A 20165-nucleotide genomic window follows, 5' to 3' on the forward strand; every position below is an offset into this window, starting at 1 on the left:
AAACTGGGACTCTAGAAACTGCTATAAAATATGCTAAGGCTCACTCTGCTTGCAGTGTCTTGAGTAACTAAATCTTTGTCACTGACCCGGGAGGTTTGTGTCTTTGGCCGAGCATTCATGAAACGTTTAGCTTCTAAACAGTGTAAACTCTTAGACCCTTCACAATATTTGACAGCTGGAGGAAAATTCTGCTGCTTATTGAAAGGAAAAAAATGCAGGAAACAATTGAAGTCTATTTCAAATAATCTATTGGTCAGTTGGGGGCCAAAGTCCCCTTAATATCTGGGAAAATTTAAGGGTTTTTAGTTATCCCTTCCATTTTCTGCTCATTCCTAGATCAGTTGCAATGGATGCCTTCTGGACTCCTACATAAACTTGATTCATTCTCTGAATGTGTTACTTATCTTTATTGTTAAGATGCTTTTGTGGGCATATACACATATCAAAACTCCTAAAACTGTACACTTTATATATGTGCAGTTTTTGTGTGACAGTTACACCTCAATAAAACTGTAAAAGAAAAGCAAAGTTTTTTTGTGTATGTGTGTTTTTTGTGACTATCCTGTTGGATTACACATCTCAAAACCCACTCATACTTAGATTTTCAATAAAGTAAAATATATGTAAAAATAATTTTGAATACATATATATATACATATATTTTTGAACTGAAGAATGGGACAAATATGGCAGAAAAGGTAAATTCAGAAGGTACCTTCAAAAATTCAGAAGGTAAATCAGGTTATTCAGGAGACTAGAAAATCACAACCCAACTTTTTTGCCAGTTTTTAATACTGTGTATTTTCCTTCTCCATATGGTTCTAAACCACTAAATATGTTATTACTTTTCTTTAAAATTTTTAATTATTTTTTAAAAGGCAATAAAAATAAATTTAAAAGCCTTTTACATTTACTCACATTTTTACCATTTCTTCTGTTATACATTCCTCAGCAATCAAACCTCCATCTACCTATCATTTTTTGATGCCTGAAGGACTTTATATAGAAATAAATTTCAATATATATTAATATTAAGTTATAAAATATATACAATACATTATTTATTGTGTAAATTATATGTCATATTATAGTTCAAATCTACCATTAAGCTTTTGTACATCTGGGAATGTTTTTATTTTATATGTTTTGGAAATTATTTTTACCAAATATAGAATTTTGGTTGCCATTTTCTTTTCTTTTAGTATATGGAAGATGTTGCTTTCCTATTTCTGCCTTGCTGCATTCTGACATGAAATCTTCAATTATTTGTCTCTCTGTAAATGATGTGGTTTCCCCCCGCCCCCTGGCTGCTTTTAAGATTTATTTTTGTGTATATTTTTAAGCAATTTAATTTTGATATGCCTTGATATAATTTTCTTCACATTTGGTACTTGAGATTTATTGGGCTTCTAAGAGCTGTGGCTTATGCTTTCATTTAATTTCAAAAAGTAATTTGGCCATTACTTTTTGTCCTATTTCCACCCTACGCCTTTCTTTTGGGGACTTGAATTACATGTACATTTGGTCACTTTGGCCACCTGGTGCGAAGAACGGACTCACTGGAAAAAGACCCTGATGCTGGGAAAGATTGAAGGCGGGAGGAGAAGGGGACGGCAGAGGATGAGATGGTTGGATGGCATCACCGACTCGATGGACATGAGTTTGAGCAAGCTCTGGGAGCTGGCGATGGACGGGGAGGCCTGGCGTGCTGCAGTCCATGGTGTCGCAAAGAGTCAGACACGACTGAGCGAACGAACTGATACTGATAGGTCACTTGAAGTTGGCCAGCAGGTCCCTATTCTTTTCTTTTTTCTTCAGTCTTTTTCTCTCTCCATTTCATCTTGGATAGTTTCTATTGCTATGTGTTAAAGTTTACTAATCATTTCTTCTTTAGTGTCTCATCTGACACTGATCTCGTGCAGGGTGCCTTGGGATCCTAAGTGGGAGTGGGTAGCAGAGAAGGGACCCAGAAGCTGGTATAATCAAACATGGCTACCTGTGAGGTGGAAGCTAGTGAAACTGCAGAAGGTCCTTGGCCACTTTGCTAGCCTTTTGTTGCTGCTTCAGTGGTGAAAACTGCTGGGTTTATCTGTTCAAGCCGTTCACTGTTACTGGGTAGTGTGGCTATTGTGCTGTGTGACTTTTACAGGTAGTCTCTGCTTTTCTTCCTTGTTTCTATGAGTCCTGTATGTCTTGGCTTTGCTGGTCTGGATGCAGTAACAACCAAGTGGGACCTTCCTGCCCTGGAAGACTGGGGAAGCTGATTAATTACCTGACTTGTTCTCCCTTTTCAAGGAAGAATAACTTTTTCTAGTTGGGGATATCCCTCTTGGCTCTGAGAAGTTTGGAAAAGGGGATGATGCAGCTGAAATGAAGCTGTCTTCTCTTTCTGTGTGGTTTTTCTTAGGTTTTTGTTCTACTATGTTGGTGAAGTTTTTGTTGATCTTCATGTGAAGATGGTGGGGGGGATGTTTTGGTCTCTTGGTTTCTTGGCCATCTTGGTCTAAAGTTTTCTAGAAAATAGGTGTTTATGAGAGGAAACTTATTGGATCAGATTGTTAATCAATTTAAATTATTTAGCCATTTTTTTTAAAATACTTCATCTGAGGAAACTACTAAACCATTTTCTGGTTATTACTATTGACTGTAGTTCAAAGTTAGCATTAAAGACCAGTATGTAGCAATGTAAAACTCAGATTGTGTGTTGTTTTTAACTACACAGTCACATAAATTAGAATCATTAGTTCCTAAATTTGAAACATATTCTTTTATACCATATTCAGCATGAATATGTCTTTAATATAGCACTGAGATCACTTATTTATTATTTATTGAATTTTTACCCTTTTTTTATCTTTAATTTAAAACCTCTTCTTATAATCTCCATGGTTGATAAAGAGTATTTAGGAAGAATGCATTCTTTACTCAAAATAAGGCAGCAGACAAAATCTTACTGAATCTTAATGTATGTGAAGCATTTTACATAGGCTCCCACACTTAGTTCTCATGAACAAGCAAAATAAATATGACCACTTCCTGTTTATAGATAAGAAATTGGATTAAATGAGTCATACAGTATCATGCACTGGTCATAGCAAACACCTCTTCCAACAACATAAGATGACTCTACACATGGACATCACTAGATGGTGAATACCAAAATCAGGTTGATAATATTCTTTGCAGCCAAAGATGGAAAAGCTCTATACAGTCAGCAAAAACAAGACCAGGAGCTAACTGTGGCTCAGATCAGGAAGAACTCCTTATTGCAAAGTTCAGACTCAAATTGAATAAAGTAGGGAGAACTACTAGACCATTCAGGTATGACCTAAACCAAATCCCTTATGATTGTACAGTGGAAGTGAAAAATAGATTTAAGGCATTAAATCTGATCGAGTGCCTAAAGAACTATGGATGGAGGTTCGTGACATTGTACAGGAGCCTATGATCAAAACCATCTGCAAGAAAGAAATGCAAAAAGGCAAAATGATTGTCCAAGGAGGTCTTACGAATAGCTGAGAAAAGCAAAGCAAAAGGCAAAGGAGAAAAGGAAAGATATATCCATCTGAATGCAGAATTCCAAAAAATAACAAGGAGAGATAAGAAAGCCTTCCTAAATGATCAGTGAAAATAAATACAGGAAAATAATAGAATGGGAAAGACTAGAGCTCTCTTCAATAAAATTAGAGATACCAAGAGAATATTTCATGCAAAGATGGGCTCGATAAAGGACAGAAATGGTATGGACCTAACAGAAGCAGAAGATATTAAGAAGAGATGGCAAGATATACAGAAGAACTGTACAAAAGAGATCTTCACGACCCAGATAATCACAATGGTGTGATCACTGACCTAGAGCCAGACATCCTGGAATGTGAAGTCAAGTTGGCCTTAGAAAGCATCACTACGAACAAAGCTAGTGGAGGTGATGGAATTCCAGTTGAGCTATTTCAAATCCTGAAAGATGATGCTGTGAAAGTGCTGCCCTCAATATGCCAGCAAATTTGGAAAACTCAGCAGTGGCCACAGGACTGGAAAAGGTCAGTTTTCATTCCAATCCCAAAGAAAGGCAATGCCAAAGAATGATCATACTACTGCACAAATGCACTTATCTCCCACGCTAGCAAAGTAATGCTCAAAATTCTCCAAGTTAGGCTTCAACAGTATGTGAACCAAGAACTTCTATGTTCAAGCTGGATTAAGAAAAGGCAGAGGAACCAGAGATCACATTGCCAACATCCATTGGATTATAGAAAAAGCGAGAGAATTCCAGAAAAACATCTGCTTCATTGGCTACACTAAAGTCTTTGACTGTGTGGATCACAACAAACTATGGAAAATTCTTCAAGAGATGGGAATTCCAGACCACCTTACCTGCCTCCTGAGAAATCTGCATGCAGGTCAAGAAGCAACAGATAAAATCGGACATGGAACAACGAACTGGTTCCAAATTGGGAAAAGAATACGTCAAGGCTATATATTGTCACCCTGGTTATTTAACTTATATGCAGAGTACATCATGAGAAACGCTGGGCTGGAAGAAGCACAAGCTGGAATCAAGATTGCCTGGAGAAATATCAATAACGTCATATATGCAGATGACACCACCCTTATGGCAGAAAGTGAAGAGGAACTCAAAAGCCTCTTGATGAAAGTGAAAGAGGAGAGTGAAAAAGTTGGCTTAAAGCTCAACATTCAGAAAACGAAGATCATGACATCCAGTCCCATCACTTCATGGGAAATAGATGCGGAAACAGTGGAAACAGTGTCAGACTATTTTGGGGGGCTCCAAAATCACTGCAAATGGTGACTGCAGCCATGAAATTAAAAGACACTTGCCCCTTGGAAGAAAAGCTGTGACCAAGCCTAGACAGCGTTTTTTTTCCCCCCCCAACATTTTTTGAGGTTATTTTTTAAAATTAATTTATTTTTTTATTGAAGGATAATTGAAAGCAGAGACATTATTTTGCTGACAAACGTCTGTCTAGTCAAAGCTGTGGTTTTTCCAGTAGTCATGTATGGATGTGACAGTTGAACCATGAAGAAAGCTGAGCACCGAAGAATTGATGCTTTTGAACTGTGGTATTGGAGAAGACTCTTGAGAGTCCCTTGAACTGCAAGGAAATCTAACCAGTTCATCTTAAAGGAGATCAGTCCTGAATATTCATTGGAGGGGCCGTTGAAGCAGAAGCTCCAATACTTGGCCACCTGATACGAACTGACTCATTGGAAGAGACCCTGATGCTGGGAAAGATTGAAGGCAGGAGGAGAAGGGGACGACAGAGGCTGAGATGGTTGGATGGCATCACCGACTCAGTGGACATGAGTTTGAGCAAGCTCCAGGAGTTGGTGATGGACAGCTAAGCCTGGTATGCTGCAGTCCATTGGGTTGCAGAGTCAGACGCAACTGAGCCCTTAACTGAAGAAACTGGCAGTGTCATATAGGTAGAAAAAACAAACTCTATTTTTTTACACTTGAATCAATAAATATTTGTTTCTTTTATTTAGAGAGGGTGTTATAAGTTTTTTTAAATTGGTTCTCAAAAGCCAGTCTTTACTCATGATGATGTACACTACTTTAGTTTTTCAGAAATATTGCGAAAACCAATCTTTGTATAAGAATTGTTTTAAACTAGATGTGATATTTTTCATTAATATATTACTACTGAATTTTTTTCCAAGAGTCTGAAAAGAATGGTAATTGTTAGGGTAAAGCGTACTGAACAAAAAGCATAATCAATTAAATAATGGAAGAGGGAATTTTTCAGTGTACAATAGCATTTTAGAGTTGATATCATAAAAGAGTTTTTTAGACCAAATGTAGACACTGACAGCTTCCTTATTAAATAATTTCTTTGAACTTAAAGGTTTTGGAGACATGTTCTGAAAAGTCCCTCAGAAGTCATCTAATTTTTCCATACTTGACTTTGGGGAGTTGTAATTTGCTGTAAATTGCCATGTTGTCTATGAGCCATTTTCATACATCTTTTTTGCTGTCTTTCCCAGTAACTCTCTCAGTGGCTCTTCCTTAACAACTGTCTGTTGTCCCAGATCTCATACAAGCTCAACAGCTCCCCAGGTCATCTTGAATCATTATGCAATGCTTATGATGATTTCTTTTTGTTGTTTTATAAATGAAGGAACAATGAAAGTGTAAAAAAAGTCCTTTGTAAAAAATACATTTCTTTCTTTGTGGTGGTCCAAATTCCGCTGGATGTTACTCAGTTTTGTCATAAACTTGTTTCATATTGTACTATGTAATATTTTATTAATATAATTCTCAGGAGTGCACTTACTTTTCATATTTTCTCTATTCCTTTAGGCAAATCCTCCCAGTTTTTATTTTTCTTCTGTTTCCAAGGCTCTGCATTCATTTTCACATTTCATTAGTAGTTAATTTAAAAATGCAATTAGAAAGAATTCCTTTGAGGATAGCAGGCAAAAATTGGCTTCTTTCTGCTCAATTCTTGTTAAAGAGCATGGGAAGATTCTTTTCAACTAAGAACGTTTAGAACAGAGGCCAAAAAAATATCTCTAGCAAATTATTGCTATTTTGGCATTAGTATAGTTTTGCCCCCTACATTTGTCTTTTAGGTGGATTTAGCAGTAATTAACCCAGTTGAACGGTAAGCTTTTGATCCCTGGGTTCTTTAAAAGTAAAAATAGCACTGTATGTTTCAGGTTCTCTTTAACAAAATATCAGGTCATTTTACTCTGTGTTTAATCCCCAGCTTTGAATAGTGTACATGAAACATGACTCTTGAGTTAAGAGAGTCCAAAGTATCCAGGAATGTTTTGTAAAATTATCCAGGAGACTTTCTTAAAATACTCCAAAATGCACCAGGGTCATTTGCACAACTTCAGAATTTCTGTGGGATATGCCAGTGTATCAAGGTATGCTGCTGCTGCTGCTAAGTCGCTTCAGTCGTGTCCGACTCTGTACAACCCCTGAGATGGCAGCCCACCAGGCTCCCCTGTCCTTGGGATTCTCCAGGCAAGAACACTGGAGTGGGTTGCTATTTCCTTCTCCAATGCATGAAAGTGAAAAGTGAAAGTGTCCGACTCTTCGAGACCCCATAGACTGCAGCCTACCAGGCTCTTCCGTCCATGGGATTTTCCAGGCAAGAGTACTGGAGTGGGGTGCCATATGGCAGCTTCTAATTACTGACTTTGATTTTATAAGAGAAAATTAATCTGGGGAAAATGAAGTAGAAAATTGTAAAAGCATGGAGGTCTTTATAAGCATGTAAAAGAATATCCCAGGGAAGCTGCTGTTGACCTTATTAATACTAAGAGGGAAGCTTAAAATCAGAAGGATCTTGACTGTTAGCAGCTGATTCATTGTTTTGTCAAGATGGTAGATAGTCCTTGTTAGCCAAAAGTCTCTAGTTGATGATTCTGTGTTGAAAAGTTCTCTGTATTTTTTTAAGAGTTTTGTTTTATTTTATTTATTTATTTTTGCTGGGCTGGGTCTTCGCTGCTGTGTCAGCTACTCTCTAGTTGCGGTGCACGGGCTTCTCTTGTTGTGGAGCCCAGGTTCCAGGGCTCACAGGCTTCAGTGGTTGCTGCTCATGGGCTCGGTAGTTGTGGCTCACGGGCTCTAGAGCACAGTCGCAATAGCTGTGGTGCTCAGACTTAGTTCCTCCATGGCATGTGGGAGCCTCCCCGATCAGGGATCAAACACCCGTCTCCTGCATTGGCAGGCAGACTCTCCAACACTGAGCCACCAGGGAAGCAAATGTTCTCCATACTAATGGCCTGGGATTGTGTAAGAAAAATTGAGAAGTCCAAGAAAGTCTTAGCCATTAACAGATGCCAGAGAGCATAATTGTACCCCAGAGAGGAAGAAAGATTCAGAGATTATTTCCTATGATGATGCTCCCAACTCCAACATTGATTTGATACATTGATTCACCATTATGGACTACATATTAAAGATTTGTAAGAGTGACTGAGTGTGTACTCTGGTGTGGACTTGCTTGCATTCAAACACTAGCTCTGCTACTTAGTGTATCATCTTTGTTCCAGTTTTCATATCTATAAAATGGGGTCCTAAGAGTATCTGTTTTATAGTTAGCTATGAACAGTAATGGATATGAACTTGGGCAGACTTTGAGAGATGGTGAGGGACAGGGACCTCAGATGCAGATGACACCACCCTTATGGCAGAAAGTGAAGAGAAACTAAAGCCTCTTGATGAAACTGAAAGAGGAAAGTGAAAAAGTTGGCTTAAAGCTCAACATTCAGAAAATGAAGATCATGGCATCTGGTCCCATCACTTCATGGGAAATAGATGGGGAAATGGTGGAAACAGTGTCAGACTTCATTTTTTTGGGCTCCAAAATCACTGCAGATGGTGACTGCAGCCATGAAATTAAAAGACGCTTACTCCTTGGAAGAAAAGTTATGACCAACCTAGATAGCATATTGAAAAGCAGAGACATTACTTCACCAAGAAAGGTCCATCTAGTCAAGGTTATGGTTTTTCCTGTGGTCATGTATGGATGTGAGAGTTGGACTGTGAAGAAAGCTGAGGGCAGAAGAATTGATGCTTTTGAGCTGTGGTGTTGGAGAAGACTCTTGAGAGGCCCTTGGACTGCAAGGAGATCCAACCAGTCCATTCTGAAGGAGATCAGCCCTGGGTGTTCTTTGGAAGGAATGATGCTAAAGCTGAAACTCCAGTACTTTGGCCACCTCATGTGAAGAGTTGACTCATTGGAAAAGACCCTGATGTTGGGAGGGATTGGGGGCAAGAGGAGAAGGGGACCACAGAGGATGAGATGGCTGGATGGCATCACTGACTCAATGGACGTGAGTATGGGTGAACTCCGGGAGTTGGTGATGGACAGAGAGGCTTGGCATGCTGCGATTCATGGGGTCGAAAAGAGTAGGACAGAACTGAGCGACTGAACTGAACCGAACTGAGGGACAGGGAGGCTTGGTGTGCTGCAGTCCATGGGGTCACAAAGAGTTGGACACGACTGGGCGAGGGAACAGCAACAACATGAACAGTAAAGCATGCACTGATGCAAAGCACTTAAAGTAGTCTGGTGCAAAGGTACTTAATTTTTAGTGTAACTATTATACTGAAATATAAAGTTCTAAAATACGATTCATTACTGCAGTTTCAATTTATTTCTTCTCGAACATTTTTCTGTGTTGGTTGGGAACAATTAGTGTTCTTTGACTTGAAACCTTATATGCTTGAATTTCAACATTAGGAGAGTGAGGGTAGAACATGCCGTAGAATAGGGAGCTTAATATCCCCTGGAGACACTGCTAAGATCTTTTGTTGGTAGGATCTGACAGGGTCATCAAGCAGGGCTTTGGATCAGTAGAGAAAAGACCTGAGTTCTAGTTCGAACTCTGTCAATGAGTATTTGACTTAGGATAAATAATAAAATTTAATGTGACAATCAGTATGGCCATAACAAGCTGTATAGCCTCTCATTCTAAAACTTCTGTGCAAACACATAGAAGTATTTATATACCTCAGTCCAGTAGTAACTGTATTAGACTATCATAAATATAATTTTCTTTTTTTTTCTTTTATGGGTATGCATTGTCTCCAAAAAGTATACTTAATTATTACATTTTTAAAAATTTTATTCTAATTTTAAGTATAGTTGATTTACAATATTATAGTTTCAGTTATATAACAGTACTTAAATATTTTTCCAGATTATACTCCATTTGAAATTATTGTAGAACATTGGCTATATTTCCTGTGCTGTAGCATACCCATTAAAAAATTTTTTTTTTATTAGAGCATAATTGCTTTACAATGCTGTGCTGGTTTCTGCTATACATCAGTGAAAATCAGTCATAATTATATGTATGTCTCCTCCCTCTTGAGCCTCCCTCACATCCCTACCTATCCATTTTATACAGAGTAGTCTGTATCTCTCAACCCCGTACCCCTGTTCAGCCTCTCTCTACCCCTTCCACAGGTAGTAATCACCAGTCTGTTCTCTATACCTGTAAGTTTGTTTCTGTTTTGCCAAATTCATTCATTTGTTTTATTTAAAAAATCTAAGCTCCATTTTAATTTTTATTTTATTGGAGTATAGTTACTGAACAATATTATATAAGTTGTTGTTGTTTAGTTACTAAGTAGTGTCTAATTCTTTTGCCATCCCATGGATGGCAGCCCACCAGGCTTGTCTGTCCGTGGGATTTCTCAGGCAAGAATTCTGGAGTGCGTTGCCATTTCCTTCTTCAGGGTATCTTCCTGACCCAGGGATTGAACCCAGGTCTCCTGCATTGCAGGCAGATTCTTTACCATTGAGCCACCTGGGAAATCCATTATATAAGTTACAGGTACAATATAGTGATCTGCAATGTTTAAAGGTGAGAGTTGAACTATAAAGAAAGCTGAGCACCGAAGAATTGATGCTTTTGAACTGTGGTGTTGGAGAAGACTCTTGAGAGTCCCTTGGACTGCAAGGAGATCCAACCAGTGCATCCTAAAGGAAATCAGTTGAATGTTCATTGGAAGGACTGATGTTGAAGCTGAAACTCCAATACTTTGGCCACCTGATGCAAAGAACTGACTCATTGGAAAATACCCTGATGCTGGGAAAGATTGGGGGCAGGAGGAGAAGGGGATGACAGAAGATGAGATGGTTGGATGGCATCACCAACTCAATGGACATGAGTCTGAGTAAACTCCGGGAGTTGGTGATAGACAGGGAGGCCTGGCGTGCTGCAGTCCATGGGGTCACAAAGAATCGGACACGACTGAGTGACTGAACTGAACTGAACTGATACTCCATTTATAGTTATAAAATATTGGTTATATTCCCCATGTTATACAGTATATCCTTGTCATTAGCTTTTCTTTTTTCGATTCCACATATGAATGATAACATACAGTATTTGTCTTTCTCTAACTTATTTGTCTAAGCATAATACCCTCTAGGTGCATGCATGTAGTTGTGAATGATAGAATTTTATTCTTTTTTTTTAAATGACTAACAGTCCATTCTATGTATATATGGCATCTTTATCCACTAATCTGTTGATAGACATTTACGTTGCTTTCACATTTTGACTATTGTAAATAATGCTGCTATGAACATTGGGGTGCATGTGTCCTTTTGAATTTGTGTTATTTTCTTTGAATTTACATCCAGGAGCAGAATTTATGTATCATATGGTAGTTCTAGTTTTTGTTTTTTGACAAAAATCTCAAATACTCTCTTCTACAGTGGCTACACCAATTTATATTTCTACTAACAGTGTACTGGGATTCCCTTTTCCTACATCCTTGCCAACATTTGTTATTTGTGGACTTTGTTTTGACAGCCATTCTGACAGGTATAAGGTGACATCTCATTGTGGTTTTGATTTGCATTTCTCTGATGATTAGTGATGTAGAACATTTTTTCATGTGCTCATTGACCATCTATATGTCTTCTCTAGGAAAAAATCTACTCCAATCCTCTACCCGTTTTCTAATCAAGCTGTTGTTTTCTTGATATTGGGTTGTATGAGCTGTTTATATATTTTGGATATTGGGCATATTATTTGCAAATAATCTCTCATTCAGTAGGTTTCAGGAAACCAGCCAGAAGCCTGGGCAGTTTCAGCCTGTTTTCTCTGCCATGTTTTGGGAATAAACAAGTGTGTGCATGCTCTTCACACAGAGTCTAGGTTTTTATTACAGCCCTTCTGTAGGCCCCATTGGTTTTCAAACCAGCTAAGGGGACATGTCCGGCTGGTGTTGGACCCCAGAGCTGGGGCACCCAATATGTGGATGGAACCATTCACTGCCTAGGGAGAATGTGTGAGTCCTGTAATCCCTCTCCTCTTTGCGTCCTCTCCCAGAGGTACAGGTCCTGACCTGTTTGTTTCCCTTCCCTTCCTACCCAATTCAGGTTGGATTTTTCATACAGTCTTTGCTGTAGATGGTTCTTTCATCCAGTCTCCAGTCAGTTTTCAGTGAGAACTGCTCCACAGGTAGATGTGTTTTTGATATGTTCATGGAAGCAGATGAGCTCTGTGTCCTGCTCTGCCATCTTGACTGCCTTCATCCATAAATAAAATTTTTAATGCTGATGGTGTTTAACTTTTCAAAGTTCTTTTAAAAACATTTTAATAGTAACCACCTTAAACAATTGCATTACATTAGTTTAGGTATGGCAACTCTACTGTTAAAAATCTTTACACTTTAAAATTCTTCATTGTTTTTTGCCTCTGTGGCAGTGGCCACGAGTACGCTCAGGCTTCAGAAGAGGCTTGCCTCCAGTGTCCTTCGCTGTGGCAAAAAGAAGGTCTGGTTGGACCCCAGTGAGACTAGTGAAATCACCAATGCCAACTCCCGCCAGCAGATCCGGAAGCTGATCAAAGATGGGCTGATCACCAGAAGCCTGTGGCTGTCCATTCTCCGGCTCGATGCTGAGAAGGTAACCTGGATGAGGAGGAGGAGAATTCTGCGCCGGCTGCTCAGGCGATACCGTGCATCTAAGAAGATTGACCTCCACATGTATCACAGCCTGTACCTGAAGGTGAAGGGTAATGTGTTCAAAACCAAGCAGATTCTCATGGAACATATCCACAAGCTGAAGGCAGACCAGGCTCCCAAGAAGCTTCTGGTGGACCAGGCTGAGGCCTGCAGGTCTAAGACCCAGGAAGCCCGCGAGCGCCATGAACGGCTCCAGGCCGAGAAGGAGAAAATCATCAAGACTGTCCAAGGAGGAAGAGACCAAGAAATAAAGTTCTCCCCCTCTTCTCTGTACACAGTGGCCTCAACAATTGCATAGATCACTCATTCAACAAAAAAACAAGCCTTTATCTGTCTAAAAAAAAAAAAATCCCCATCATTTAGTTTTTAAGTAGAAGTAATCATTTTGCATCAATTCATTCATTCAGTGCCATAGTTTTCTATACTTTCCCTCTGTCCCCTCTTTTTCACATTTATTCAGTGTTGAATGCATACTATGAGTTGAAAATTATGTTACACAAATTATTTTATTAAATTCTTTGAATTTTCACAATGATGTCTAATCTCCACAAGAATGTAAGAAGGGAACAAATTATCAAAGGTAACTTTAAAACAAAAAAGATGAGGACATCATATGCATTTTGAATAAGCTAAGTTTGACTCTGAACATGAACTTTGAATTTATGCAAGGAAAGAAGAAGACAATATTTTTACAGAAAGAAAAATGGGGACTAAGAATCCCTTGCACTCATAAATTCTAGTCACATTGCTCTCGCTACAATTTTTAAGTTTAGTGCAAGAGTCCGTTAAATGTTGCTGACGAGACCTGATTAAAAATTGACACAGGCCATAGATGTTTAATGTCTGGCACTTACATTACTCTTAATTTTGTTTCTCTGTAAAGAATGTATGAGGAGGAAAGCCTTATTAAGTGAAATCTAGGCCAAGCAAACATATGGTGGCGGGATTTCTTTTAGATGAAGTAATTTAAAACTGAGATTCTCAGAGAAGAATTTTTTTTCCCCGAAGGCTTTTATAACAGTATCCTTAAAATCTGGTCATGACAAACTGGAGAAAATGATCCTTTAAAACCTGAAAATGTGCTCAATTCACTTCTCTGAAATCAGTCCTGGGAAAATGTCCATATCATTTTGGAATAGCAAACAGATTTGTCCGGTGGAATTTTGCCAGAGAAGAAGTAATGTAGACATGTTAGGCTTTACTGTGGAGACATGAAGCATCCCTCTCTGCTAATGATTCATGAACAGGAAGATGAGGCATCCTTACAGCTATTACCTCCTCTCTTAAGCTGAAATACCATGGTGTTCACGTCATTGTATACATGTTCACATTGGTTTAAATGTGTTGTTACTGTATATTATTATACACAATCATTAGACTCCTATTTGAAACAAAACAAAACAAAATACCATTACATCACACAGCACTAAGTCTTTTAACTATTACTTCAACCTAGCTGAACTTCTACATTAATATTACCTTGGTTACTAAGATAAATTTTATTTAAAAAAAGCAAGCATTTGTAAGACTTGCTTAATTCTCTGCTACTTAATAGCTAGATATTATTATTACAATGGATAGCATTAGTAATAACGATTATCTTACAATTGCCCCATATAGGAAGATAATCACTGCGTTTGTCGTATGGTATTAAATAAGGCACTTTGTTTCTATTATCTCATTTAATCTTTCAAACATTTCCAAAATACTATTTTACATATGAGGAAATTGCAGCACAGAGAGGTCAAGCATGTGGCCAAAGTCACACAACTAACAATTAACAGAGCTGTGATTCAAACACAGATAAGCTTTAATACAGGTTAAAGCAATAGGAGAAGACTTATCGGAGGAAGCATCTTTAAACTGTTTTAAAAACTAGTCATGATTCGATGAGGAGAATACATTTCTAATGTGTGGAATAATGTGGCCACCAAAGGGGGCCACTAAGGCAGAAAATGTGTGGGAAATACATGTGTATGAACAAACGAGAGATGGATGGTAAAGAATACAGAGAAAAATCCTACATCACTCAAGCAATACAGTGATTGTCTCTGCAAGAAAGAAAGTTAATTAGTATCAGGCTAATATAATTACTTGGAAAAAATCTCAAGTTTTGAGGGGAAAAATCTTTGAAGAAGATTACCTATATTTCATGTATAAGGACAACTGAAAGATATTTGCAGAAATTTGTGAAATGAGAAAGAATACCACTTCCATAGTCACCCTGGAGAAAACAAAAGGAAAAGAGAATCCCTGAAAAAATTTGCTAACTGAGGGAACAAAGTTCTCAAGATTGGGATGGGTGTGCTTAGTAAAAAGAAATCAGGGATGGGAACAGTGAAACTTAAAGTTGTTGTGTAAAAGTTTTTAATATTATTTAAAATAATGCAGATGTCAAATAGTTCATAAAAGTAAAGATAAATAGTGTAAAGTAGTAATAAAATCCAAGCTAAGTTCTTGAATCATTCCAAGAAAACAACAACAAAAAGGAAATATTAAGGAGGTGATTAGGGATAAAGTAAAGTTTTATTTCAAAATGAGGGAGTGAGTAGTTATTGTTTCTTTCTTGATAATATTAGAATAATACATGTTCACATTTAAAAATATGAATATTATCATTAATAGAATTAAAAAGAAGATATACAACACCTAACTCATTAAAAAACAGCATGAGTTCAACAACCATGTATAATACATGAAAATAAAAATAAAAAAGAAGTATAAAAATTGTAGAGGAAATATAAAATAAAATCAAAAGTAAGTTAACTTATACAGTTTTACAATAAATATGATTGAGTATAGATTCTTATTAACATGAATGTTATACAATAATTCAATGATATGCTATCATGAAACAAAAATGAAATGTCACCTTAAAAGAAAATTAAAATGAATGTTGACAGTTTTACCTATTCATTGAAAGCAGAAAAAAATTAAGGGCCGCAATAATAATAACAGAACATATAATAATTCAAGGGAAATGGATTAAAAACATCAAGAGAATTATATATATTTGAAAATGTCCAATCTACAATAAAGATATAGTGATCACAGACATTCACATTTCAGATAACATAGTTCCAAAATGTGTGAAGCAAAAACTATTAAAAGTACAAAAAAGTAAAAGGGAAGAAGTTACAGGCAAATAAAGTAGGAGGTTTTTTTCTCTGAGTCTTTTTCGGGTGAAGTAGACAAAAAAATATGTATATATTTACACATATGTGGTACAGCCCTCGTGACTCAGCAGTAAAGAATCTGCCTGCCAGTACAGGGGAAAAAGGAGAGGTGGTTTTGATCCCTGGTCCAGGAAGATTCCCCAGGAGGAGAAAATAGCAACCCACTCTAATTTTCTTGCCTGGGAAATCCCTTGAACAGAGGAGCCTGGCGGGCTATAGTCCATGGCATTGCAAAGAGTCAGACGCCACTTAGTGACTAAACGTCAACAGCAACAATACACATGTATACACTCACCCAGAGCCAGGCATCCTGGAATGTGAAGCCAAGTGGGCCTGAGGAAACATCACTATGAACAAAGGTAGTGGCGGTGATGGAATTCCAGCTGAGCTATTTCAAATCCTAAAACTTGATGCTGTTACAGTACTGCACTCAATATATCAGCAAATTTGGAAAACTCAGCAGTGGCCACAGGACCGGAAAAGGTCAGTTTTCATCCCAGTCCCGAAGAAGGGCAAGACAAAGAAAGTTCAAACTATCATACAATTGTGCTCATTTCCCTCAAGCTAGGCTCCAGCAGTACGTGAACAAGAAATTCCAGATATACAAGCTGGATTTAGAAAAGACAGAGGAACCAGAGATCATATTGCCAACATTTGTTGGATCACAGAAAAAGCTAGGGAGTTCCAGACAAACATCTACTTCTGCTTCATTGACTACACTTAAGCCTTTGACTGTGTGGATCACAGCAAACTGGAAAATTCTTCAAGAGATGGGAATACCAGATCACCTTACCTGTCTCCTGAGAAACCTGTATGCAGGTCAGGAGGCAACAGTTAGAACTGGACATGAAATGATGGACTGGTTCCAAATTGGAAAAGGAATACATCAAGGCTGTATATTGTTACCCTGCTTATTTAGCTTCTATGCAGAGTACATCGTGTAAAGTGCTAGGCTGAATGACTCACAAGCTGGAATCAAGCTTGCAGGGAGAAATATCAACTACCTCAGATATGCAGATGATACCTCTAATGGCAGAAAGTGAAGAAAAACTAAAGAGCCTTTTAATGAGAGTGAAAGAGGAGAGTGAAAAAGCTGGCTTAAAACTCAACATTCAAAAAACTAAGATCATGGCATCTGGTCCCATCACTTCATGGCAAATAAATGGGGGAAAAGTGGAAACACTGCCAGATTTTATTTTCTTGGGCTCCAAATTCACTGTGGACAGTGACTGCAGCCATGAAATTAAAAGACATTTTCTCCTTGGAAAGAAAACTATGACAATCCCAGACAGCATATTAAAAAGCAAAGACATAATTTTGCTAACAAAGATTTGTATGGTCAAAGCTATGGTTTTTCCAGTAGTCATGTACGGATGTGAGAATTGGACCATAAAGAAGGTTGAGCACTGAAGAACTGATGCTTTCAAATTGTGGTATGGGAGGAGACTCTTGAGAGTCCCTTGGATTTCAAGGAGATCAAACCATTTGATCCTAAAGGGAATCAACCCTGAATATTCATTGGAAGGAGTGATGCTGAAGCTGAAGCTCCAATACTTTGGTCCTGATGTGAAGAGCTAACTCATTGGATAAGACCCTGATGCTGGGAAAGACTGAGGGCCAGAGAAGAAGGGGCGACAGAGGATAAGATTGTTGGATGGCATCACTGACTCAATGAACATGAGTTTGAGCAAACTCTGGGAGACAGTGAAGGACAAGGAAGCCTGGTGTGCTGCAATTCATGGGGTCCCAAAGAACCGGACATGACTTAGTGACTAAACTATAGCGACAGTGTAATATATACTTTATAATTCTGTTTTATATGGGCTTTGGTCCTTGTCCAATATTTTTACATGCATTACATAAAACTATCTTTAAATATGTGAAAGACCAGTAAACAGAGATCCACTGGTTATTACTCGGAGAAGGCAATGGCACCCCACTCCAGTACTCTTGCCTGGAAAATCCCGTGGATGGAGGAGCCTGGTAGGCTGCAGTCCATGGGGTCGCTAAGAGTCAGACACGACTGAGCGACTTCACTTTCACTTTTCACTTTCCTGCATTGGAGAAGGAAATGGCAACCCACTCCAGTGTTCTTGCCTGCAGAATCCCAGGGATGGGGGAGCCTGGTGGCTGCCGTGTATGGGGTCACACAGAGTCGGACACGACTGAAGTGACTTAGCAGCAGCAGCAACTGGTTATTACTAAGATCCTTGCTCCTGAAAGAGTGGAAGAGATAAGGTCGACTGGAGACAAATATAGAAAGTGTACCTATTTTCTACTTTCAAAGGCTCTCAGTTGTAATTTCTAGTGAGTCTAAGGGCAGTATAAACCAATTGCAACTGGACGTGAAGTAATTCACTTCTGTAATCCAAAACTTTTGGATGTTATCCTGGGTGTTGGTTGAGGACTATTATTGATATTTACTATAGCAAAAGAAATATACTTGTGTTCATTTTTAATCTAATATTTCATCTATTTTCAGTTTCCATTCCTATTGGGGGTAAATTCTCTTTTACAGTACATATTTTTAACACCTGTTTCCCAAGATGTTTGGCTGTCGAATGCTGAACCAGTGTATTAATAAAAATATCTAGCACAGTCAGACCATAGACACAGAGGGCTCAGATTAAATTGTCTGACTAAGGAATCTAGAATAAGAAACATACTTGTCAGTACCAGCTGAATGGGATAGCCATATTATGAGATAAGCAGAAAAGGAACCAGAGCAGAATGGTCAAAGCTTAAAAATGCCATGGGTCCTATGTAAGAAGTGGCTAAATCCTAATACCAGAATTATATTTTGTTCATTCTTTATAGTCACTTTATGTATAACCATAGAGTGTAGGTTCAGTGAAAGTTGAAGAGTTTTGGTTTTTAGGTGGCGAAATGAACAGGGAGGATCCTCCCTGACTAATAGGGAAGCAATTCTGCTGCCAAGAGTAAGGAAAATCTAGGTTAATGGCATTCCTTAAAGAATAGTCTTAATGAGGCCTTTTTGTGAAAAAGAGGTTTCCATTTTCTGCCTCATTTCATAAACAAAGACAATAAAGAAGTTTCCAAGATCAGTTATTTCATATTCAAGAAAAACTAAGCAGATAGCACTGTCTGTGGAGGAGCATAATCTCTCCTTATATGTAGAACCTGGTTGCTTTTGGGTTCGGCACTGAAGTGAGTGGAATCTGGGTCTGAAAGCTTAGAGCTGCCACACTGAGAATGTTCTAGAAAGGTATATTTTCTTAAGTCTTAACTGGAAACTCAGGGCAAAAGAAATCACAATAAAGTCTCAATGTCCAAGTTTAGTATTTCTCACTCTGTCAAAAAAGAACTGGTTTCAGAAAAAATTTAGGAAATGTTAACGCAAATGGTTCATTTGCTGTATACTGGGATAGGCAGTGTATGAGTCTACATAGCTCTAGACTCTCATTACACAGTCATACTCTTGGAGAATTTGAAGTTTATAGCATTTAAGTGGGGTAATTTTTGTATTTGTAAAAGGCTGTTAGTTATTGTCATATGAAGGAAAGTATGGGAATTGGAATAAAACAATTGTTTATTATTCTGAAAAAAAACATGATTTTCCTGATAGACCAGGTAAAATCCGTATAATACTTATATGATGCCATTTGGTTTAAATATGGTCTACCTATACTGTATGTTAGTAAAAGAATGACAAGGCAGGTGTGCTTATACAAAATATAAATTGCAACTTAACTTAATGTAAAATATTTGATTTTGTAAGAAAAGTGTGAAATTGGACTTATCAGTGCAATAAACTTTTATTTTAAAATCGTTAGCTCCAATTCGTCTCTGCAAGTGAAAGGAGAAAGTGATAAGTGAATTTGTAATTAAAAAGGTACATATTCAGAGATATCTTTTTCTTGAGTATACATGTTTCACTACTCACAGAAAATGAAAAGTAATTGGCAGTATTTGTTTTTAGCTCTTATACTGATGTTCTCTAGTTACTCTTTTCCAATTCCAAAATCAATTAAAAGAAAGCTTTGCATATATATATTTTTTGTGATTCTTTCAAAGTTATCAGTTATTTCTTATGTTATTTCCTCTGTTAGATTAAAAACATCTCAAATATAACTACCTAATCATACTTCCCTTACAGTTTCGTAAGCTGCATTTACACTGGCAAATCTCTCAACTCCCATTTATTAAGTTTAATGTGGCCACTAGTAACTGTTCAATAGTGTAACCATTTTCTAATATGTACCATAATGTATAAAACCCAGAGGACTCAAAGGAATTTACGGAGGAATAGCATGACATTAACTTGATAAGGCTTTCCATTCATCTTCGATAATTTTTTAAAAAAAATTTTAAACACTGGTGACTCTGTTTCAACAGTGTGGAATACGAGAAGTAGTTTTTCACTCTGGTTAAATAATGTGTTGCTATTGTAGATTCTTCTGAGAAACTGGACACGTCTGTGCCTGTGTTTAATGTGTTCAGGAAATGTTCTGGGGAAAATGCCTTCCTTGTATTATTGGTTACAACTTACATCTTTCAAGTTG

The 20165-nt window shown here is 37.7% G+C and overlaps 1 pseudogene; it reads left to right on the forward strand.

The window, feature by feature from the left end:
- Positions 1-686: 686 nt before the first annotated feature.
- On the forward strand, positions 687-12837 carry LOC129657397 (60S ribosomal protein L19-like; annotated as a pseudogene).
- The last annotated feature ends 7328 nt before the right edge of the window (positions 12838-20165 follow it).

This window comes from Bubalus kerabau, chromosome 7 (genome assembly GCF_029407905.1).
Source record: "Bubalus kerabau isolate K-KA32 ecotype Philippines breed swamp buffalo chromosome 7, PCC_UOA_SB_1v2, whole genome shotgun sequence".
Lineage (NCBI taxonomy): Eukaryota > Metazoa > Chordata > Mammalia > Artiodactyla > Bovidae > Bubalus > Bubalus kerabau.